The sequence below is a fragment of the Aedes albopictus genome, chromosome 3, assembly GCF_035046485.1.
Source record: "Aedes albopictus strain Foshan chromosome 3, AalbF5, whole genome shotgun sequence".
Taxonomy (NCBI): Eukaryota; Metazoa; Arthropoda; class Insecta; order Diptera; family Culicidae; genus Aedes; species Aedes albopictus.
In genome coordinates this window covers 388030634-388055544 of record NC_085138.1, presented here as the reverse complement: position 1 = coordinate 388055544, position 24911 = coordinate 388030634, and the positions used below count along the sequence as shown (strand labels likewise).

The 24911-nt window shown below is 37.7% G+C and overlaps 1 protein-coding gene across 2 annotated transcripts in view; it reads left to right on the top strand.

The window, feature by feature from the left end:
• The first annotated feature begins 2034 nt into the window (after positions 1 to 2034).
• The window catches only part of LOC109401597 (chitin deacetylase 1), a 119071-nt gene continuing 96194 nt past the window's right edge, over positions 2035 to 24911 (top strand). The window contains exon 1 of one of the 2 annotated variants that reach the window (XM_029875382.2): positions 2035 to 2675. The gene's annotated coding sequence lies outside the window, so the exon portion shown is untranslated. The remainder of the gene's footprint in view (positions 2676 to 24911) is intronic. The other variant, XM_062855932.1, reaches the window with a different exon arrangement.

Sequence of the window (24911 nt, the reverse complement as noted above, 5' to 3'; positions counted from 1 at the left end):
GAGCTCACAAAAGAATTCTTTCAAAGCAATATTCCACAAAATTCTCTGTAGCAAAAGTACTCCCCGCGAATAATGCTGTTCGCTATGTAAGCGAATAGATTCAATTCCCAACTGCACCACAAACAAGTTTTCATCAAGTCAAAATGAATCATTTCGTCATCCCTTATCTGAGCAACTGCTCTAACGAAAAATTTTTTGGATAACAGTCCACAACTGCACAAAATGAATCATCTCATATCCCAAGTAACAATGAATGCTGAATAGTGAGAATATTAGCTTAACATTGGCTGATTAGCAATTCTTCAGACCAATATTCAGCTGCCCATGTATGCTTGTTCCATCGCTTTAATCAGCAATACATAGATGGCTGAATATCAAGTTAAAAAGAATATTATTCATCTGTGTAACCAGCTTTAAAACATACACCAACATGCCTTTAATCGAACATTTTTTGACAGCTGACCCAAGCAATGTTTTCGTCGTCCATATAGCTTCTTCAGCCTCAATACAGGCTTAGTTCAACTTATGTTATTAATTATTCAGACACAACAAGCAATGCTCTCGTTTTCGAGTATATGTACACAACCGTGTGTGGTGTAGGTGCTGAGGTGAGCGCTTATAAACCAGAAGGTCCGAGATCTGGGAATTGGAGTTTCCCCTTAGATTAATTTGTACATTCATGTATTGTTCTTGAAATAGAAGGCCACAAATGGTAAAAATAAGTTTACAAAAGTGTTTCTTTTAATTTTTGACAACAACAAATAAATTTGTATGATTACTGATTAAGCGCATATTAAGCCTTGAATCAGCCATTCAATGCACCTCAAATCAAGACCAACAATTGAAAAAGCCACATAAACATTTTGCGAACAAACACGTTTCTGTCCACTTGAGGCCTTCTGAACTCCACCCACACACCTCACCACCATCGGAAAACGCAAGCATCAAGCTTTCTGTTAACGGTGGTGAGATGCGTGGGTGGAACTCAGAAGGCCCCAAGTCGACAGAAACGTGTTTGTTTACGCTATGTAGATGCGGACTTTTTATTGTTTTTCTTGATTAAAGGTTCATTGAATGGCTGATTCAAGGCTTAGTATGCGCTTGAAATCAGCTAAATAAAGGTTGAATAAAATCACCAAAACTAGATGTTTCGGAGCTTAATAAACGATTTTACATCTCGTGCTCAGCTTTTGTTCAAATGCAGGCTGCTTTAAATTAGTTGGAACAATGATTGCACTTCACACTTAATTTTGATTACCGAGTTCGGTAATTTTTTGACGAGATTAAAACTGCTGAGCACCGAACTCGTTCAGCAAAAATGCATTGTTTACCTTTTCCATACGATTTTGACAGTTGTTTTACTGAGCCTCAGTAAAATCGATTACCGAAACTACCGAGATCGTACTGCTGTTATAATCTCGTCAAAAAAGTACCGAACAGGCAATTCAGAAATAAGTGTGTTAACAAACAAAAATTTCAATGACATGACAAAAGTTCTATCGCCGAAAGTAGAAGGAATCCAGTATTGTAAAATGGCGCAACTTATAAAATCAGTTCCGAATGTGATTTGATCATTTAGGAAATTGGTTCCCTTATTAAGCAAGTGGCTCCTATTTTCTCCTACTGTAAGGACATTGTGAACCTACTTTAAAATGTCTATCATGTTGATATGTTTTTTGTTGTGCTGTCAGTTGCCATGCTGTCAGATGGGTGCAGCAAGTTTGACTGCAACGAAATATCGTAACTAGGCTGCGTACTTTTCAAGCTTACCGAAGACACCATCCAATAATGCGACACCTAGTGTTTGAACAAGTAAACCGGATGGAATATTCCAATATTCAGATTTATTACGCAGTAACATACCAAATTGCGTCGTAGAGAATAAATCGGTGCAGTATTGTATTAAGAATAGCGAGAAATGACTATTGCAATAAAATCTCTCTCTTAAATTAGCCAATAGATGAGATTAGCGCCGCAGCGATTAGGGTCTGCCCAATCTAACTCGCGTCGGGCTGATCATTATTGTGGAGTGCGTAGTACCAATCAGTTGGAAGATTGAAAGTTTAATTCCAAATTTAAATCAAGTGAATTCTTAGTACTTTTTACTAAACTCGAATTTTTTAAGATAAATTTGTCGAGAGTTGGTAGAAAAATACCATTTGTGCTTTGATATTGTAGTGTGTCCTAAATTCAGGACCATCAAGCCCGTCAACGTGGGCGGTTAGTGCGGAGTGACTACGGACCGGCGTCTGCGTGAGCTACGTGCGTCGTAGTTTGAATCGCCAACCGACGCTACGCCTAGAGGACGTCGATTGATCCGTTCGTCCTTAGAACGAAAGCTCACCTCTCGTCACCTTGCTGTTGCGACAGCCGCATGCAACATAAATCGGCGCGTGTGACACGACTCGTACGCCAATAAGTCGCGTGGTGTCGACCGTGTTCTCTCAAAACGGAAACACTCCACAGAACTAGGGGATATCTGTACCCCGAAAAGGACACCTGCGCGCGAGTCTGGTGAGTGGTGCACTTGGTTGGACCCGTGGCAAGACGACTTTGACGCACTGGTGGGTGAATTTGGCTTTGCAGTAACCGTTGGAGGACAGTGTCGCGTCGAGAGTTTGGCCGTGTCTTCTGCAAACCTGAGGACATCCAACACGGGATTCTCCGAAGAAAAGGTCAGATCTGTCCTTCAGTTGCTCGAAAAGTTTCTAGAAACAAATGCAATTATTCGAACAAGAATTAAAACGTGACGTCACACACGGTTAGGAATTAGGCTTTCCTTAATTTAATAAATTAAAATCTAAATATTGCTCGATCATTCCTCGATAAATTGATCGCTTTTTTGTTATTTCGTGATCGTTAATTTTTTTGAACTGAATTAAAATTACTTCTAGTTTAGAACACACTCCATTTTGCCTACGTCACGAATATTTTTATTAGATTTAAGGTTGGTATTTTCCTATTAGTTGCTAAGCTTCTTTCTTATTGTTTGATTTTTGGGATTTGTAAATATTTTTCATAGTTTTTAGGTTGGTTGGTAAGTACTGATTGGTTTATTGGCTACGACGTTTTGGTGTGTTGAAGTGCGACTTCGGTTCTGGTGGAACTTAAACCTGCCCTGAGTTGGCAGTCTCATCCGGGTGAAACTTAGCAGAGTTAACGGTCCTTCTGTAGAGGAGGTGGCGCTTAAGCCGCTAGCTTTTGGAACAGGACGGAACGTTACACTACGATAAACAAAGGATTTAAGTGCTGTTTGTTTTGTTTATTATTTTTGTATTTTTTTGAGAAGTGAGCACCCATGAAAACAAAAACAACGGAATCAATCGGTGCCGTAATCGCTTATTTTCGAATAGAATGAACATGGAAGCGTGAGATTACTGATGGCACACATACCCTAGTGAACAGTGTCAAGATATGTTTGCATAAAACATATTTCTAGAAGCCAGGCGACAAATCTACGGAAAATCTTTTGATTTTCCCGTGAAAATTGCCAACTTCCGGTTTCCTCCAAAGATATTGAGAAACACATGGAGGCGCATGGTTGTTGATGCGTACGCTATCCATTTTTGGGGTCATTCAAATATGACAACACTATCGTTTAGGAGCGAGGGGGTCTGTAAAAGTGTAACACTCCATTTATAGAGTATAAATACAAAAAAATGTGTCAGAGGGGGGAAAGAGGTCGGAGATTGAAGGAGTCGTCATTGATATTATCGTCATCATTTAAATTTCCAAAGTAGTTTTCTCGTTCAAAACACAATTCCATTTCATTTACCAACTAGAACTAGTACATTTGCATAAAAAAAATTTGTGTTTTGAACGAGTAAACTACTTTTGAAATTTAGCAATGAGCAATTGTTATGAGAGCGGTTATCGTTCGCTAAAAAGAAAACCGACTTAATGGTCGGGACAGTATGGCCTCGGACGTTGTGATCCAGCTCCGCGATTATCATATGGCAATGAAATATACAGCTGGGGATAACAAAAGCGCTGTCCATAAAGTTCAAATTTGACTGAGTTAGAGCGGAAAACATACGAAAATAGAAGCCACCGCCCAAGTGGCGCGATTCCCTACTATATTTTCGAAATTTGTATGAGGCGTAGACTTTGGCTAGACCCTCCTTTGGCCCCCCCTATGAGTCTACGTAGTTTATCGACAGACCCCAAGGAAGTATGCCTCTATAATATTGGATAATTTCTTGCATTTTCAACTAACTGCTTTTACAAACCGGATTAATTTGTAAAGTCATAGATAATTGCTTAATTCCACTATTAGGTACGTACTTTGTCCTAATTGGCGCTATGCCTATGGCTCAACTACAAAGAAATCTAAAACAATAACCTTAGCATGAATCATACTATGCCGATGAAGTGCATTTTGCATCAGCCCTAAACCGTTCATATCTACTGGGTAATTCATGCTTCCTTCGGTCTGTCAAAGCTGCATCAATTGCGCCAACCGCAACGCTGCCATTGCAAGCAAAATGGTTAACAATTCGTGCCGAGCATCGGTAATTCTGAATTCAAATCAATCTACAACTTCTCTATTAGGGGGTCTTCTTTAAGCCTAACCTAACGAATGTATCATCATCGGCAGTGCACAGTGGGAAAAATGATAATTAAAATCGTCACAGGACGATGAATCCGAGCTGGATGGAATTACACTGCATTTTGACGCTATGTTGAATCAACATCGCAAAAGAATCGCAAAGCTGGCTACGAAAACATGGTCTTTTACGTATTTTCAGATTTTTCAAATATTTTCAGTATTCAAATGTAAAGGTATCATCAGCTGTAGTGTTTGCTTCTAAAAAGTGCCAGTATCACAAGTTTACAAAATAAAACGAAAGTCGTGAACTTCTGTCAACGACCAAAATTTTTGAAGCACAATTTAGTGTTGATTTCGAAACCGACCTTCAAAAAAATTAAAGTAGAACAGTTATGGAGTTTTACCTCAATATCGAGTTTTGTAACTTTTCAAAATATGTGATTTACTAAAATTCAAATATATTGCGTTTTGTTCAATCAATTTTAAATCTTTTTCCATAAATTATAAGCTGAATACAATACCATTCGATCATCTGAATACAGGTTTTGCGTCAGATTGATGAAATTCAAGATATTGGCGAGTTTTGGGGACAATCTTCTTAAATTTTAGCAAAATTTCCAAATTTTTTTGAAGAAATGTATTTTTTTCAATAAGAAAAAACGAACTTAAAAATTCTTTCTTAACGTTTATTTGACATATCATATGTAGGCGAGTTACAGTAAAAAATTCAGCTCAATCGGAGCATTGATTACGGAGAATGAGATGTGTGAAGTGAGCGACTTTTCTTAAAAATAGAACAAAAATCGATTTCAAAACATCAACGTTGTATGGGAAGTCGAAAAATTTTCCACTCTACTGTATTTTTTTTCCTTCGCGTTTTCGAATTCAGGGCATGATTCTACACCAAAAATGACCATCAGTTTACCGAGTTCAAAAATGCTGTAAACTAGTGTATTTAAATAATTTTCCTTGTATTTGGTTTCGGTGACATCTATTTACATTATTCAGACCTGCCTGTACATCTTAAAAAAAAACCAAAATAATCCACCTAGTGGTGATAGTGCCTTTCTCGTCGAATTTGTACTCATGAACTTTCCGTCGACGTTAGCCAAAATGTTCATGAATCCTGAAAACACTTTATATAGAAAAGCAACAATTTTAATAAAATCACCATCGATTTGGGAAACTTATTGATGGTACATATTCCGATGTAATGTTCAACAGCAAAACAGAGCTGAAAAATAACAGACCTCTCAGATGGCTGCTTGACCACCTTAACCCAAGTCGTGTATTGGGGTCATTATGACTCCATTCCTACGGCACTACGGCAGCGGGGTGAGCGTCAGCTAATGCATGAAGAAGGTTTACTTTATTCACAATCACAGATCATTTTGTGATCTTCGCCAATGTTCGTCTCGTCGCCAGTTCTGGAACACGATCGGTTCTCCCAAATATGGCCTGAGATTGTTTGTTGGCTAACCGTTAATCATGTTACTGAATAAGTCATTTATATGTCACATGTATTGGTTCTCCTTTACATTTGTCCATTTCTGGCGGGACACCCGGAATCGATTCCGTAACATATTGCTGTGTGCATTCGAAATGCAAATATCAAATGCGGTAAGATTTTCTATTAAGTAACCCGATGTCAGTGGGAGCATTTGAATCCAAGGTTGGCGGTAGTTTTGGCTATGGTTGCTAAGTTGCCTTTGGTAACACTGTGTTACCGCATTTGAAGCGTATTTGGGCACCGTTTGCATCTTGAACGCACACAGCAATACTGATATGGCTTGTGTCTATTTCCATGCAACTGTTCATCATGTTAACTAAAAAGCCGTGGTTTGAGATATCGCATGCATGGGTTTGGTTTCACTTCCGGCCCGAAACCGGTTGCGGAACACTACCGATAGTCTCTTAAATAGTCTGAGCCTATTTGCTTGCAAACGTTTATTAGGTTATCAAAAAAAGCCGCGCTTTGCTGTGTCGCATGCATTTGTGTGGTACAATTTTATATTTAGCCGCTTTCAGAGGGAACCCCGGAACTAGTTTCGGAACTACTGACAGTCCATAATGTGGTCGTAGCATTCTTCCTTAATAATCGGTCATCAAGGTGTCGGAAAAGCCGTGATTTGATGTGCCGCATGCAAAAGTTTTGTCAAATTTTATATACGGCCACTTCCGGTGGAACTCCCGCAACCGGTTCCGTAACACTACTGGTTCAGATATGGTCTGAGTTTTTTTATGCCAACCTTTCATTATCAAAAACCCGTACTTTGATATGTCGCATGCATGGATTTGGTTCACTTTAATATCTGGACACTTCCGGCGAGACACCCGGAACCGGTTCCGGAACACTACCGGTTCAGATATGGTCTGAGACTGTTTTCATGCTAACTGTTCAGCAGGTTATCAAAATTGCCGCAAGTTTGATGTGTCGCATGCATGGGTTTGAATCACTTTTATATTTGACCACTTCCAGCGGGACATCCGGAACCGGTTCCGAAACACTACCGGTTCAGATATGGACTGAGTTTTTTATGCCAACCTTTCATTGGTTTATCCAAAAAGTCGCGCTTTGATATGTCGCATGCATGTATTAGGTTCCCTTTTATTTTTGGACACTTCCGGCGGGACATCCGGAATCGGTTCCGGAACCCAACCGGTTCATATATGGTCTGAGACTGTTTTATTGCTAACTGTTCATCAGGTTATCGAAATTGCCGCAATTTGAAGTGTCGCATGCATGGCTTTGGTTCACTTTTATATTTGGCCACTTGCGACGGGACACCCGGAACCGGTTCCGGATTACAACCGGTTCAGATATGGTCTGAGACTGTTTTCTTGCGAACTGTACATCATGTTGTCGAAATTGCCGTTATTTGACGTGTCGCATGCACGGCTTTGGTTCACTTTTATATTTGGCCACTTGCGACGGGACACCCGGAACCGGTTCCGGATTACAACCGGTTCAGATATGGTCTGAGACTGTTTTCTTGCGAACTGTACATCATGTTGTCGAAATTGCCGTTATTTGACGTGTCGCATGCATGGCTTTGGTTCACTTTTATATTTGGCCACTTCCGGCGGGACACCCGGGACCGGTTCCGGAACACTATCGGTTCAGATATGGTCTGAGACTGTTTTCTTGCTAACTGTTCATCAGGTTATCCAAAATGCCACAGTTTGATGTGTCGCATGTATGTGTTTGATCCATTTTTATGTATGGCCCCTTCCAAGGGTACTGGACGGAGCACCTAAATGGCCATAACTCCGGAACGGCTGAACCGATCCGAACCATTTTCAATAGGAAACAATGGGACCAGATTACGCGTCGAATGAACCGTCGGTCATTATAATCGGTTGAGGTTTACTGCCAAAAAGCGATGTGAGTTTTTTGTACGCATACGCACATACACACATACATACACACACACATACACACATACACACACACATACACACACACAGACATCACCTCAATTCGTTGAGCTGAGTTGATTGGTATATGTGACTCGACCCTCCGAGCCTTCTATCAAAAAAACATTTTTGGAGTGAACATATAGCCTTTCCAGTACACTTAGTGTACGAGAAAGGCAAAAACATTTTAACAATAATTCTGTGGTATCGAAGATTTCAATTTAGTGGGATTTTTATAATTTTATTTAGTCGCACGGACCTATGTTTCTCTAATTCATGGTTGTTTGAAAACTATTGAATTATAGAAAATTATCTTCGTTACAAATAGATTTTAACCACGTTTTGCAGTTAAATTCCGTCTTGTGCCACTCGGTGAATAGGTTGGGCAGTACAGTATTTAGGAATTCTGTATGTTTAGCCGCTTGCATCAGAACAGAAAACCAACCACCGTCGTTGCCTCCAGCCAGGAGTTTTGGTGCGGCAGTGAGAGATGACTCGATGACATTTGTCTCGGGGAAAGAATTAGCTTCATCACTTCGTCATGTAGACTGCACACCATCATCGCAGTTAGGTATTACAACAGGTGCGGTCGGAGTGGATGCAACAAATCGACAAATGGCTGAGCAGAAACCGAAGGAAGTGCCACCTTCCTCTGATGTTGAGGCATTAGGTATATGACAGTAGTGGGTGCGGGTGGTTGTTGGTTTGAAGACGACCGAAACAGTGCGCGAAACACATCCACCGTGGAAGATTGCGGCAGCGTGGCGCCGCGCGCTGCTCAGTTGCGACACATTGAAAATGTTAATCATTTCGTTATAAGGTGGCTTTATTTTTTGCATAATTTGTGCATACTGTGCGATTCGATGCCGAGACAGAAACTTGCGCCTCAGTGAATTTTGTCTTTGGGTTGATACTTTGAGAGTTTTGCAATGGATTGGTGATGACACTAGTGGAAGTGCATTGTTCATCAATTAAATATGATGTAGTGTGCAATTGCAACTAAGACAAGCAATCCTTCCCTTGTAGACACATTTTTGGCTATCTCAGACCCACAACCAATCATCAATCAGTATATTATTTCCGTTTAATGGCTACGACAACTACATTTTTTTTATCCTCATAAGATGATTTTTTTGTGATGTTCGCGTCTCATCGCATTTTTAAACAGTTTGCAAATTTTGTAAGTTTTTGTCATTTTTCATAAGAACGACTTTTTTAGGAATCTTTTGCAAATTTGTTTATGATTTCATTATTATTTCCTTTGGATATTTCTCATTAGAGCTTTCTATTATTTTTACAGAAATTTAACTGTTTTTCAAGAGATTCTGTCAGGATTTTCTTAAATATTCGATTTTCCAAAAAAAAATGATTTAGAGGTTCCGCCAGAATATACAAAGTTTTGCAAAAAAATGAAATATTGTCCATATACTTAAATTCAAATATCTTAGCTTCTAGACAATGTATTTTAAATTTTCTTTTAGGGAAATGACACATAAAAATAGTACTATCACTTATCAGATGAAACTTTCAAAATTGAAAATAAAAAATCGTGCATGTATTTTTTTCTCAAATTTAGATGAAAAAAATATCAAAAAAGTCCTTTTATTAACATAAAAATGGATCTGCTGTCAATATAAATATAATATTTCAAAAGCTTGATCCATCGAAAAATACAAAAAATATTAAAAAAAATTCAGAAATTGAAATTATATTACGAAAAAAAGCTCTTTTTGAGAATTTTCATGAAAAAAGGCCCTTTTCCAAAAATCGCCCTAGTGGAACCTCTAAATAATGTTTTAGAAAATCGAAACCTTCTACAAATATGCTTAAATATGCATATTGACTTTTCGAATATCGATTTTTTTTTGAGACAGTCTACTCCGGGCATTCTTTTAGAAAATAGATGAATTTTGATGAGAGATTCAGCCAGGAATACCCCTATATATTTCATATTAAATTGCTAAAGTAATTCCACCAAGGGTTTATCAAGCAGTTTTTCCAGGTATTGCTCAAGAAATTTCTTCCGCGACATTTAAGGATTTCTTTGGGAATTTCAGTATATTTTTTTCAAATATTCCTCCAGGATTTTTTCAAAGAATATCTCTAGTGATTTCTTCAGAAATTAGACAGAAGATTTACTCAGAACATCCTTCAAGGATTCGTTCAAAAGTTCCTTCACGAAATCTTTCTGAAACTTCTTCAGCATAGATATTTGCAGAGATTCCTTCAGTAGTTGAAGAATTAGTCTATTAGTGTCAACCAGTGTCATAAGAGATTCTTGTTTTTTTAGAAATTCAGCTTTTACAAACAATTTTCTGTGATTCTTCGTAAATTCTTTCAGGGCTCCTCCAGGAATCCTATGGGTAATTCTCGCTGAGACCGGCCCACTATTTACACCTTGTCTTCAAAAATGTTTAAGGTGCCGATTTTCTGAAAGCCCTCACTAAAAAAGTAAGAAAAATGCATTTGGTTACTCAAATTGATGGACCCCCCGTTAGTTTGAGCCACAACAATGTTTGCAGACCCCTCGATTTTAATCAAATGGTGGCTCACTCAAACCGTTATAACTCAAAAGTTTCTCCGAAAACCACCTCAAAACGAATTGCTGTTGAAAAGAGGAAATATAGAGCTACTATTTACAATAATAAAAAAATGGGTCGGCCATATTGATTTTGGCCGCCATCTTAGATTTTTATACCAACACATTTTTTTTCGCCATGAGGGCAACCACCGATTTTCAAAATCTTTGCATCAATTGAAAGCTGAGACATTTATACATAACATATCAAAAAATTAGAGATGTCTTTTCTTCTTTCAAAAGTTATCTGCTGTTTTGTAAATCATGCCACTTTTGCGCACTGGGCCCAGTGCCGGCTGTTTACATAAATGTAGCGTTATTTCGCAGTGTTTACGAACACGAATTTAAATCCTGAGTCCACTAATGGAAAGCTGAAGGTTTGAGCTTTTCAAAACACTATAAAAGTTATGAAAACAATGCCCCCATCATTGAGAAACAGTCAAAAACGGAAACAAACCTCCGATTTGGCCAAATTTTGCGGCACGCGCCTTTGTGTATACATGCAGGCGTAAACTCGGATGCTGTTGAATGTCGTTGCCGGTGCGCATGGAGATGTATGGAGAAAACGTGGCTTAATTTACAAAACTGCAGATAACTTTTGATAGGAAAAAACCAGATTAATCCACCTAGTGGTGATAATGCCTTTCTCGTCGAATATGTACTAATCCTGAGAATACTCTAGAACGGAACAATTTTCTTCTTTTGTCACACTGCTCGTTGACTCGTCAATGAGGGGGGGAGTTGATAAATAATAAATGTATTTGATGAAAAAAATACCCAAACAATTGAGCAAAACCGCTTAACCCATCGAATTTGGAAAATAAATTTTCTGGAGGACTCTAATTTCACCTTAAATTTTCCCATATAACGTTGATCCATTTTACTGTATTATTACGCCTCTTTAATCTAAAATGCTGCGATTTGAAAAGATCGCTTTAATTTTTATCAAGATTTTGTACTTTCACGCAAATGTATCGCTTGCCTCGATTTTGTTCACCTTCGTAATTTCAGCGATGCATCCAATCCTGATTCTGCAACACTGCCGGTAATCATAGATGTGGTCAGAGCTTGGTTCAGAGACTCCTGCTGCTCGTTTATCTGGTTATCGAACATGTTTGATGATTTGATATATCACATGTATGGGTTTGGGACTCTTTTTAAACTGATCACTTCCGGCGGGACACCTGGAAACGGTTCCGGAACACAACCGGTTCAGATATGTTATTTGTGGATTGATCAGTGACAAACAGCTTGTTTACCGTTATACGTTTCGATCTACTATTCTTCGGTCATCATCAGACGCATTCAGCTGGATTCACCTGAGTAACGCGGACTCTACCCCTTTTTGTTTTCAAGCAAATCATGAAACACGTTTTATGAGTTAAATTGATTTAGCTACATATGTCATTTGGGTTTCTCTTTTCTCCGGATTTTTCTCTCTGCGCTCTCTCAGAAGAGAAAAACCATGTTCAAGCTTGAATCTGTAAACAAAGTTTGTTAAAAAAAAATAAGACGCGGACACCGTCTTCAGCCAGAGGCTGTAAAGACTGAATGAAACTAAATACTAGACAAGGGACACACGCAGCATGCACCAGTGGATACGGAGAAGAAACTATTCTCACGAAAAGTTTCATCGCCCGGAGCGAGAATCGAACCCTCACCCCATAGAATGGTGCGATTAGAAGCTTCGTGACCCTAACCGCACGCCTACGAGGCTTCACGAAGATAATTAAGATATTTCCTGCAGTTCTTTATCGCTTATTTACGATTTGCACAGCTTCAGTGCCGACTTGTTTTGTTAGAATGTGTAGACATGGGCTGCAATGCGGTGCTCCGTGAAAGGTTGCCGTCGAATTGATCACGTTAGTATATTATTGCTTCTCGGCAGATGTGTCTCTAATCAATATGAGAGATAGAAAATGATTTAATCGTATGTGAGATACAGTTTGTTTACAAAAAAAATAAAAGTTTCAGATATATATTTTTAATTCCAATATATTACAACACTTCCTAATCGATCACACAGGTTGAGCATTACCTCAATCTGCAATGTTTGGCTCCCGATTTAGGCTCCCGCTGAGAGAATAAATTGAGTCAGTCCGCAAGACCGAGGGATGCACCCTATCAGTTTCGTATATTTCAGTTTCGTCAGTTTGATATATAAGCGGTTCAGATATGGTCTGAAACTATTTTCCTCTGGTTATCGAGAAAGCCGCTCTTTGATGTGTCGCATGTATGGGTTTGGTTCACTTTTTTAATTAGCTACTTCCGATGGGACACCTGGAACCGGTTCAGACAAGGTCTGAAACTATTTTCCTGCTTACCGTTCAACAGGTTATCGATAAAGCTGCTATTTGGTGTGTCGCATGCATAGGTTTGGTTCACTTGTCTAGTTGGCCACTTCCGGTAAGACACATGGAACCGGTTCCGGAACACAACCGGTTCAGATATGGTCTGATACTATTTTCCTGCTTACCGTTCATCTGGTTATCTCAAAAGCCGCAATTTATTGTGTCGCATGCCTGGGTTTGGTTCACTTTTTTCATTGGCTACTTCTGGCGAAACACCTGGAACCGGTTCAGGAACAGAACCGGTTCAGATACGGTGTGAAACTATTTTCCTGCTTACCGTTCATCTGGTTATCGAAAAAGCCGGTCTTTGATGTGTCGCATGTATGGGTTTGCTTAACTTTTTTAGTTGGCTACTTCCGATGGGACACCTGGAACCGGTTCAAGAACACAAGCGGTTCAGATATGGTCTGAAACTATTTTCCTGCTTACCATTCAACTGGTTATCGAAAAAGCCGTTATTTGACGTGTCGCACGCATGGGTTATGTTCACTTCTATATTTGGCCACTTTTGGCGGAACACCCAGTACCGGTTCCGGAACACTACCGGTTCAGATATAGTCTGAGACTATTTTCCTACTTCCCGTTTATCAGATAATCGCAAATGCTTTGGTTTGATGGGTCGCATGCATGGGTTTGTTGCATTTTCATATCTGGCCTCTTCCTGGGGTACCGGTCCGGAACACCTAAATGGCCATAACTCCGGAACGCCTGGACCAATTCAAACCATTTTCAATAGGAAACAATGGGACCAGATTCCACGTCGAATGAGCCGTTGATCGTTGAAATCGGTTGATATTTACTATTCAAAAGTGAGGTGACATTTTTGTACACATACACACATACACACGCACACACACACACACACACACACACATACATACATACACACACACATACACACACACATACATCATCTCAACTCGTCGAGCTGAGTCGATTGGTATATAATACTTGGCCCTTCCGAGGGTTCAATCAAGATTTCATTTTTGGAGTGAATATATCCAGCTTTTTACGCTATCTTGAGGGGTGATTCGATTTTGACAATTCTTGCCGACAGCCCTTGCAGCATCAAAGCTCATCAGAGTAGCCGTAAATTTCAGTTCAACTACAGCAAAATGTCAAAAATTTTCACCTTCGATGTTTTCAAGTTTATCTTCCAGTTTTATTTCTGTATGAATTAAATATTTTAAAGCTTTTTCTTTTGTTTTAGGTCCACGATTGCCACAACCATTTTTAATACCGAAACAAATGGTATAGAACATGCAAAGGATGTCGAAATAAGAAATGATTTTGTTCCAATGATCGCAATTCTATCAACTAAAAAGACAAATCCCAATTGCTCTAACCTTGTACCGCTTACCCAGTCAATCTATCGAAATAGTAGGTTGATGTTTTAATTGAATGCATGAAAGTATAATCGTATAATACCGTAATTATGTGGTGAAATTCTACCAAATTGGAATGACTTTTCTCTAGCTTTAGCTTGCTAGAAGAGGCTGGGAGATAGGATTAAGTTATTGAAAATAAACCATGCTTGATCAAGGTCTCAAAAAGTGGTCAATTTATATCATAACCACTTTGGCCACCCAACGCATTTAAAAAAAGGTTTCCAATAAAATCGTGTACCAATATCATTACATTAAGCAACGTTGCCCTAACGATCCTTTCCAGCAACTTAGCTGTTCCAGAATGTAATTGGTCAATGCAATTTACCTTCCGTAACTCACGCGGTTGGCCACCACCGCCAGCACCACGCTAATGCTGAATACAAAAAGCGAGATTTTCTTCAAACTGTTGTACAAAATACAACAGCGCGATCGCTCGAGGGTTAATTTATTATGAAATCTTTCTTCTCTGAATCTCTGCATAGAAAAAAAAACTCAAACTAGAACTCAAACGAGTTTCGCGCTTCAGGTTTTTTGGTAACCAAATTATTTTTCTAATACCCTCTACGTTTAGCCCTACGTTTAATGTAGTTATCCGCATGTTTAGGATTTATATGTAGTATGTTCCTCGGTGTGTACTGCCGAGTGAATGGATGGATGATTCGGCCATTAGAACAACATCATTTGGCCCATTATAACGTCAGCTCATGGTTTCATTCATCTACATATTTGATTTCATTCATTTCGGTACCACAAGTTGTGACGGCAATTACGAACCTAAAATCAAAGAAAATTAAATATTATTTAGAATCAAGTCCTGCACAAAAACTCAAGCAAACAACAATGGTGAAAATTTTTGACGTTTTGATAGAATTGAACTGAAATTTTTTTGGCTACTCTGATGTGCTCTGCTGCTGCAAGGGTTGTCGGCAAGAATTGTCAAAGTTGAATCACCCTCAGCATAGCGTAAAAAGCTGGATAGCCTTTCGGTACACCTTGGTGTACGAGAAAGGCAAAAAGACATCTTTAATTTTTTGATATGTTATGTATAAATGCCTCAGCTTTCAATTGATGCAAAAATTTTGAAAATCGGTGGTTGCCCAACTTTTTATTACTGTAAATAGTAGCTCTATCTTTCCTCTTTTCAACAACAATTCGTTTTGAGGTGGTATTTGGAGAAACTTTCGGGTTATAACGGTTTAAATGAGCCACCATTTGACCAAAATCGAGGGGTCTGCAAAAATGGTTGTGGCTCTAACTAACGGAGGGTCCATCAATTTGAGTAAACAAATGCATTTTTCTTACTTTTTTAGCGAGGGCTTTCAGAAAATAGTGGGCCGGTCTCAGCGAGAATTGCCCCTATGCAAAATTTTATCAGAGGTTACTTGAGAAATTTCTAGATTTTTTTTGTACTGCTATTACGATTGTTTCAGTTATTTCTTTCAGTTATTCCTTCACGGATTTCACAGAAATATCTAATGAAATTACACAAAAAATACCGGAGAAATTTGTCAAGAATACCTTAAAGGAAATTCCAAAGGAATTTCTGAATACAGCTCTGGAGATTCTAAGAGATTCCTTAAAAAAATCTCTGAAGCAATTTTGAAGTAATTTTTGGAGAAGTTTCTGTTGAAACCTCTGGGTTATCCCTGGAAGAACTCCTTGAGATGACTCTGGAGGAATTCCTAGAAAAAAAAAACTTGAGGAAAAAACTGAAGGAACCCTTTGAGATAGCTCTAGAGGAATTCCTAGAAGAATTTTATGAGAAACTTTTGGAAGAATTTAAGGAAAAAATTCTTGAGGAGTTCCGTTAACAAATCCCTAAATATAATTTTAAAGGACACTTTTGAGGAACTTCTGTAGTAAAAAAATCTGGGAGAGTTCTTGAAAGAGTTTGTGCAGAAAGCCAAGCAGAAAGTGCTGACAAATGTGGTGGAGGAGTTCCTGAATAAATCTTTATATACATTTTTGAAGGGATTCTTAGCGGGTGTTCTGAAGAAGTAAGAACTGCTGGAGATACTTCTGGATGAGTTCTTATAGGATTTCTTGTAAAATGTCTGCAGGCATAAGTGGACATAAATCCTTGAAACATTTTCCAAAATACGCTAGAGGAACTTTCAGAGGCAACCCTGCAGAAAGTTGAAACAAATCTGGAAGAATTCTTGGAGGAATCACTAAACTATGCTTCTGAAGAAATTATTTTTTTCGAAGTAATCTCCAAAGGAGTGCCTTGAAACGTGGAGAATGTTTCAGGAGAAACGAAACGAAAACGATCCGGAGGTGATTTCTGAAAGGATTCCTGGAAGAATCTCCGCAGGTATTCCTGAAGTGTCCCCGGAAAAAAATCAGAAAAAAAATCCCTAAGGTCTCAATGAACCCCAACAGATGTTCGTGGTGCACTTCCTAGAGGAATGTTCAATAAACTTCGGAGACGAATCTCGTGAGAACTTTCTAGAGGGATTGCTAAAGAATTATTTTAGAGAATATCCGGAAGAATTTCAGAAAGGAACCTCTTAAAACATCATCAAAAATTTCAGAAAGCATTCCTGCCAAGAAAAACTCAGATTTTTCTGTTAATGAAATGGTTTCAAACACTTCGGGTTGAATACTTGGAGGAACCTCTTGAGAATTTTCTGCAAGAATCTCTTGAGGAATTACTGAAAAAATAACTGGAGTAATCTTTGATGAAGTAGAGAAACTCCTCTACAATTTGAAAAGGAATTTCAGCAGGAATTGATTTTTTCGTAGGATTTTTTTTATTCCTTGGCACTTAATCTAATTTACAGCTCCTTTGTCCATAAGAGCACTAAGTAAGCGATTCCAATTGGCAGTCGAACTTACATTCTGTTCAGCGCCGAAATGTATTCTATTCTGCTATATCGAACTACCCAAGTAACCACGGTGCTGGAGCCTTATTGCATGCAGATATACGGTGTACTTAGAGCAATCATTACTTTACATGCAAACTTAAAGTTGATTTAAAGTGGAAATGGGCAATTATGCGACTGCTTCACGATTATACCAGTATAATCTTAATTTGATTCTATAATTGCCCATCAACCTTAAGTTTGCATGTAAAGTAATGATTGCACTAAATACCCCAAGTAACACAGAAAACATCTTTGAAAATCAAAATTTCCAAAGTTGTTATATAAATGTGTTATAAGCGGATTTGAAAACATCTTGTGTTATAATAAAGCATTATTTATGTTGGGTGGTAACAAACAACGAAAAACAATTAGTTGGCTTCATTATGTTTGAAATACGTAAAAAATGCATATGCACAACATTACTAGAGCTTCTCACATTATTTACCATTGTATCATGAGAGTGTTCAATGTTTACGTTTTTTCTTAAATATATTCCGAGACTTTTATCATTATGTTGCGGTCAATAAATTGCCTTAAATAACACACATGGACCTAGAAAGCTGGCCCTGAGCAGGATCGAGTTCCCGCTGAATTTCAAAAATAGCTCGATAGCTCAGAAACAATACATGCATCCGCGAAGCTGAGTTCTTTTGCAAGTGGTTTTACAGCGGTCAATTTCGGGTGACTACATATTCCATCAATGTCCTGTTTTCACATTTCGTTTATAATGTAATCTCGATCTCTGATCCACTTTGCCGCCAACACATTTAGGTACAAACATGGAAAGCATCCAAACGGTGCACCGCGGTGTGCTTAGTGTTCTATTCCATTTTCACTGATTTGACGGCCCGGGACACTATTTCGGTATGCGGTGTGTTGCTTTCATTGATAGTATCGACAAGCTGCTGGCCAATTTCCACAACTCGGGAACCACGTATATTATCGAATTATTCAAAACCATGTTCCGAAAATGGTTTCTCAGGGTAAACAAATCTCATAAGAACTACACAATGACAAAGAGCTTCTGGACCGTTAGAGTAATTTGCGGTTTATACTCTTGAAAATATTTTGACATTTTGACAGATGTAGCCGACAAGCAACATGTTGTAATTTAGTTATTATGGCGTATTAACAATCATATATGAACAAAATTGAAACTGATATTTAAGTTTGTTGAAAAGTTGCTACCCAGACGTTTTTTAACCGTCATAGCAAGCTCATTCACAATTTGTTTTCAATCGAACCAAAAGTTAGTAGAAGCATACAGTAGCGGTTATGATTATGGGAACGTAAAAACAATACATTCTCGTTTATATCGATTTTAATCATCATTAGTCTAGTGTCTTCTTCTTCTGTTTCTTCTTCTTCATCTTCTTAGTGTAACGTCTCCACTGGGACAATACCTCCATTTTGCATGTATATAATATATTATACTGTACCAGGCATAAAAATATTCTATGCTTAAGGAAGTAAAAAAAAACTTTCATATCAATATGTAAACAATATGTAATAATAGGGGAATTCACTAAACAGCGTAAACCGCTATTATCCTGATTGAATACATTTTAAATACTCAAACATGTCAATAATCGGATCATCATGGATTACGCAGTTGATTAATTTGTTTAGTTAATCCCCTAGATGCAATAATTTATAAAGGAAATTATTTTTTTTAATTCATGCTTTCATTTATTGTTATATTTTAAGCTGTTCTCAACATTTTCGAACGGCACTGTAAGCTTCTCGAGTAATCTGCCATATTGATTTTTCGCGTGGAGTGGAAAAAAAACATGCAAAACAGCATCTTATTGCTAGTTATTGCCACATTTTTTAATGTGATAGAATGGCGCATTAATTATGGACGAGTGGAATGACAAGTTTCACCAAAAATCTTCAGGCGCAGGTAAACCAACACTACACTACACGTTTCTAAGTAAAGTCAATTTCATAATTTATTTTTTTGCCAAATATAATCTACTTTATTATTTGGCAAGCATTTTACATGTTAATGGTGGTAACTGTCTTCCCATCGGAAAAAAACATTTTGTAGTTTTTTTTTTGCGCTGGGCTTTCTTTGTGTCATTCTGCATGTTTATAGTCAGATCCCTTGATAGTTGTTTTATACAAGGATTCTACAAGTTATATAACTATCAAAAAGCTTAATTATAAAAGATTAAGTTGTATGCTTAATAAATATTTTCTGTTAGTTATATAACGTGAAGCTAGCTTAATTACAACTTATGAGTTTGATAGTATTATATGCATATTCTGCAAGCATTTATAGTTGAGAAATAACTTAATTGCAATTAACAAATACATGAAAGTATGTGGGAACGTACCTTGAAAGCACTATTACTGTTTGAAAATACATCTTATATAACCCGTAGGATGTTCTATAAGCCGCCATTTTTTGCGCTGTTTTGATTATATAAGTGTTCGATATTAAGTCAATAATACAAGGAAAAAACAATCGATTATGTATGAATCGTGAATTTTGAACTGATATATAACTAGCTGTGTTACTTGGGACACCGTATATCTGCATTCAATAAGGCTTCAGCACTGTGGTTACTTGGGTAGTTATCTTTGTGCAGCTTTCACTATTAACGGTGTAAAAATTTCAATTACTATCGAACTTTCATGAACCTCGAATTTTTCTTCTCAGAATGTCAAAATTTCGGCTAAATAATTGAGATTTTGACACCGTGGTAAAATGATGAGCATCCAAGTTTTCCGGGTTCGTTAGAGCTAGTTGCTTAGATGAGGATCAGGTATCAGCCGCTCTTTTGACATTTGACAAAAAACTGCAAGTTCCGGGGCTGAACCCAAGATCATCCGCTTATGACGCGAACGTGTAAAAGCTGCGCCACGGGCCTCGGCTCTTTTTGAAGAAATGGCTGGGTGGAAACTGGAGAAACGTCGGCCTAAACATATTGAAGAGTTTCTGGAGACATGATAATTAATCGACTGTATGATTTAATTAAAAGTTTTTGGCAACGCAGTCGCTACTCACGGCGACCTATATTTTCCCAACGTTTCGACACTTGGTGTGTGTCTTCCTCAGGGGGTACTAAAATTTTAATGTTATGGTTGTTTGAATTATTTGTGTGTTGGAATGTTTAGTATTTGTGATTGACTATTCTTACGACGTTATTTGTCTTATTTTTGGTTTAACTATAACTGTCGGGTTGCTTATTTTTTAGTACATTACAGATAGCCCACACAACCATTTTTAGAAATGTGCCACATCACAAAAACAAACCATACAGTCAATAGAAGAACAGCAGAAGACAGACTTGGCAGCACATACGCAGCAGTGTTGCACGACATTAAAAGCAAAAATGAGCAAAATTATACTAGAAGTGAAGATAGCATAGGTAACAGGGACTCAACTATTCCGATAGGACTCGTTAACCAATCCATGAGTTGAGGAACCGAAAAATAGAAAGATTGCACCATTGTACAAGCTGTGGTGTGAGAAAAGCGGAATATTTAAAGTGTAAGATTTTCAAAAGTAAATTCAACGGTAACTATAACATATTGAAACGTGTCCAAAAAATAAGCAACCCGACAGTTATAGTTAGACCAAACGTAAAACAAATAACGTCACAAGTATTTTAAGTCACATAAACTGGGATGGTAACATAAGGCTGAATTCCAAAAGGCTGAATGCACATAAGGCTGAATACAAAAGGCTGAAACTATGGATATGTAACAAAAGGCTGAAATTACAAAAGGCTGAAATAACAAAAGGCTGACAACATGGCAAATTCCAAAACTTGAAATATGCATAATAATGAACTCTATAGAATCTGAGCTGAGGGTTTAATGATTTAAAAGATGGTATTACACAAGGTATTATATTTTCCGGAATGCTATTCCCCGGAGTGGCATTTGCCGAAATGTCGTTCCCGTTGGTGCTGTGTCATTATGCCGAAGGATATCAGGCCTCAAATGCCACTAAGGCGAATGGGTTATAATGATTTTAATGCAAAGGAGGTTTACTAGGCAGCCTAGTAGAATGGTTAAATTATGATCTATGCATTTACTTCGAAAGAACAGCCTTCTAAAAAAGCGGGAAAAATCTCTAATGGAAGAGTAAGTATTGTGGCCGCAAATAGTACAGTATAACGACCAAGCGGAAAGGTTTGATGATAATATCTGCATACTAATAACTCACCCGTGAGTGATGTTTCCTTCTTTTAAAAATAGGCTGTTCTTTTGAGGTATTTGCATATATTCAGTGTTGGCATTCTTACCAATGTGTAAAATGCAGCGAGCTTCTGCGTGCGCATATTCCTTAAAAACGATTCATCGGAGATTTCCCCTTCTTTTGAACATAGGCTGTTCTTACTGTGTTTGAATGTTATAGCTGCATCTTTTTTATCAAAGGTTTTCCTTCTTTTAAAATGTTGGAAGAACCATAATTTAAGTTCAGGTGTTGAAGCTGTTTACTTTTTACCAGATGTTTCTCCTTCTTATAAAATAGGCTATTCTTTCAAGCAGTATTGTATTCGAACAGAACGTGAGCCAAAAATGAACTGTACGCTTTAAATTTTTTGGTCGACAAAGCATTGAACTTGCCTGTCGGAGCTTTTGCTGCTTAAGAGCGCCCGCTCGGTTCCCATTCGACTCTGAGTTCACATGCGCTTATCTTCATCATTAAATCCTATGTGTCTTCTTTCCTAGGACTAGAACCTTGTGCCGCATCTACATGTTTGGACGTTATTATGTTATGTCACAGGGAATTGCATCATAGATCCTTTGGTACGACATTGTGGTCTCGGATATTGAAATACAGCTCCAGGAATTTAGATTTTTCGAAACACACGATGCGATGGTCGGACTGGTTCACTCTTCAATTAAAGGAGATTGAATTAGCCCAAAAGATTGCCAAAATTGAAGGGTGAAATGGCGCAAATATGACGATTTTAGTATCACAGATACCAGGGTAACATGTTAGTCAGCATGCTACGGGTTCAGTCCTTTCCAGTTCATGACGCGCTCAATTTGCATGTTCAAATATATTTGATCGCAGTGTGCCGAGTATGAACTTCATTGCAAATTGAACGCGTTCACACTGCAGTGCTGCAATTCGGTTCTGAATTCTTATGCGCACAACATTGGGGAAAATAGTTTCTGTCGATATGTGATGCCAATAAACCTGTTTAGTCACCCGCAGTTCCTTGAGAAACTTAATCAAAAATGGCCAACTGATGGACCGACGATCAGACTCTATTGGTTTAGGCAACTTTATGATTTTCGATAATTCATGCCAATAACTCCGTTACTGTATTGTATTAAATCATATGATTGGAAATCCGGATTTTCCAAAACCCATGTTGACCGGACTGGTACGCTCAGATATGGTTCCAATAGCAGAAGAATTTCTGAATCTAATGAGCTCAAAATGTTTGAAATCTGTGGAAACAGGTAGGGAGGTATGGCCATTTCAGTTTCGCAGATTTCGCTAGTGTTCAATTTAGAGCTCGCACGCGTTATAAATTTAGAACTGAACAAAGTTCAAACATTTTTGAGCAACAGTTAGGTACAATAGTTTTTGCCTCAACTACCGCTTATTAACCGAATTACCCGAACAATTGTTTACATCTAAGACTCATTCAACCTAGTTTCCGAGTTGACACACATAATACTTCAAACGAGTGGAAATAAATTGTTGGCGAAATCCTTTGTCAATTTGAGCTAAAATAGTTTAGTATTAGCGGGGTATTGGCCGATATGATACTGAAGAAAGTAAAATAACATAGACATTATGATACCGAAATCCATAACATTATGTTCTTTTCATCAGTTAGAGTTAGCTCACGTAACCAGATGTCCATTCGATGAATAGTCAAATCGATTGAATGTCATATACTTCCTCGTCCGTAAAATGGGTTTTGACCAAATGACCGTTTGACCAAATGTACGTTCGAGCAAAGATTCTTTTGTTTCCTATGATCATTTTCAAGTCGAGTCAAATGTTTATCAAAGACCAATAGATTAACCATAAATGTCCAAAATGTCATTTCATTCGATTCTCTACAACTTTCAAAACTTTTCAACATGTTGATATCTTTCAGCCTTTTGATATATTTCAGCCTTTTGATGCTTTCAGCCTTTTGATCATTCAGCCTTATGTGTTTCAGCCTTTTGATCATTCAGCCTTATGTGATTCAGCCTTTTGTACGTATCCCCATAAACTAAACATACCAACAAACACTTAATACAAACAACTATTAAATAAAAACTTTAGTACCCCCTGAGGAAGATACAGAACGAGTTTCGAAACGTTGATAAAATAAAGATCGTCGTTAATTAAATGAAGGCTGTGTAGCCGAAAACTATTAATTTCTGGAGACATTTCTACATGAATTCCTGGGAAAATCTTTAAAAAAAGATTATACGCTCTCTTTTTCATCCTGCTCAAAACAAAGAAGTGAAGTGATTGTTTTGTGTCTTATGTTTGTATTGTTTTAATCGCATAAAAAAACAAAAGTACGGATGATGATCAGTCGAGTCAAGTACAAGACACTGAAGACGACCTTACAGTTGAGGTCGAAATACGTATCTGTCAAAGGATGCAAATTCTTAGTGGAATTCAAAGGAACCGTACTTAACCCGATTTTCTTTTTATTTAAAAGTACGGAACCAATCTGTGCCTTAATCACTTGTTTTCCATTCCAGGGCCCTGGGTCCCCACATTTCAGGGGCCCCACAAAATTTCAGCTCACGAAAAAAAGTTTCACATTTACATTCATTTCACAAGAAAAAAAAATATTGCAAGAAACTTCTCTTGAATTGATTACTGTCTACTACCAAGATGTATGTGATAAGTTGTGATTATTTTGAGAAAGACTGCAATTACTTGTCCTATTCATTAAATTTTAAATTTTGCCTCCAAAACTTTTTTTGTGCAAAATACCGGAAATCCTGAAAAAAATAAATCTTCGACTGAATTCTAGAGGAAGTCCAAAACTTGAAGTTGCATAGTCAAAAAACTTCCCGCTGTATTTTTTTCTGCTTATAGTTTTTGAAAACATTTTGAAGAATTTTCTTTAGCATTCTTGGAAGAGTTAAAGGTTTTTTTTTAGAAATTCATAAGTATTTTTGGAATTCTTGAGTTTGATTTTACTTAGGCCGCTTACGACTTACTCAATTTGGAGAACACCGCAACTTTTGAATCATTTATTAGAGGAAATCTGGTATGAAGTTCCGGCAGATTATTTTGAAGAGTTATTTTTTATAAGGAAATTAGCTTACTGAAATAAGGTTGAATCCATGGCGAGCTCCTGATTAAAGCCATAAATTCCTTAAGAAAATTTTAGAAGAAATTTGTGAAGAAATTTGTTAAAATTTTGTCCAGGTTTTTTTTTTGCTGAACATTTTCAAGAAATTTAATAGGGTATACTATTGGAAATTAAGTCAGAAATATCATCAGGAACTTATCGTGGATTCCCACCCAAATTTCTTCAGCATTTTCTATTAGAATTTCCTTTTTGATTTCAGAGTTTTGTAGACCTCCTCTAGCAGTCGTGTAAGAACAAGTATTTGTTGAGTGTTCATTCTTTATGGTGATCGACCAGCAACTTTTCCAGAGATTGCAGCAGAGATCTACTAGAAATTCTCTTTAGATTTCGAAAGAACGACACCACTGATTGCACCGATTGCACTACAAACTCTGGCATTGATTTCTAGTATTTTGAAAGTAATGTAGACTTTGGCAGCTGCTCCATTTTTCTGATAAAAGTATACTAGAAA